Here is a 473-nt window from a genome sequence, read left to right as displayed (position 1 = left end):
TCTGTAGGTCTCCCTCAGCATGAGCTCCTGCAACGACGATACCGCCATCTATGGGACGCCAAGCCGACTAAGACATCGATGGGCCCACAGTGCCCATCTTTCGACGCCACCCACAAAGCATGCAGCCTCTGTCGACCACAGCACCCATACGCCAGTGCCTCTGCCGCACGAAGTCGTGGACCGGCAATCACACCACCTGCACCCGTTCGTGCCCCACCCCAACCGCCCAACTCGCATCGCCAGCGGATGAACGGCGGACGTTTCCCGCACTCGTAAGGTGCAATTCACACCTATAACATGCGTTTCATGAAGAGATATTTCCAATATGCGACATTCCCGCTGTCCCTATTCATGAGCTGCGAGCTGTACCACGTACAAGCTACAGACGCGATCGCATTGCTCACTGTACGGATTCTCATGCTGAGCCATCAGCTAGGAAGCGCCCCATCCATGTCGGCACCCGTGGGCGTTGC

The sequence above is a fragment of the Schistocerca serialis genome, unplaced genomic scaffold, assembly GCF_023864345.2.
Source record: "Schistocerca serialis cubense isolate TAMUIC-IGC-003099 unplaced genomic scaffold, iqSchSeri2.2 HiC_scaffold_639, whole genome shotgun sequence".
Lineage (NCBI taxonomy): Eukaryota > Metazoa > Arthropoda > Insecta > Orthoptera > Acrididae > Schistocerca > Schistocerca serialis.
Note: the sequence above shows the minus strand (reverse complement) of the source record.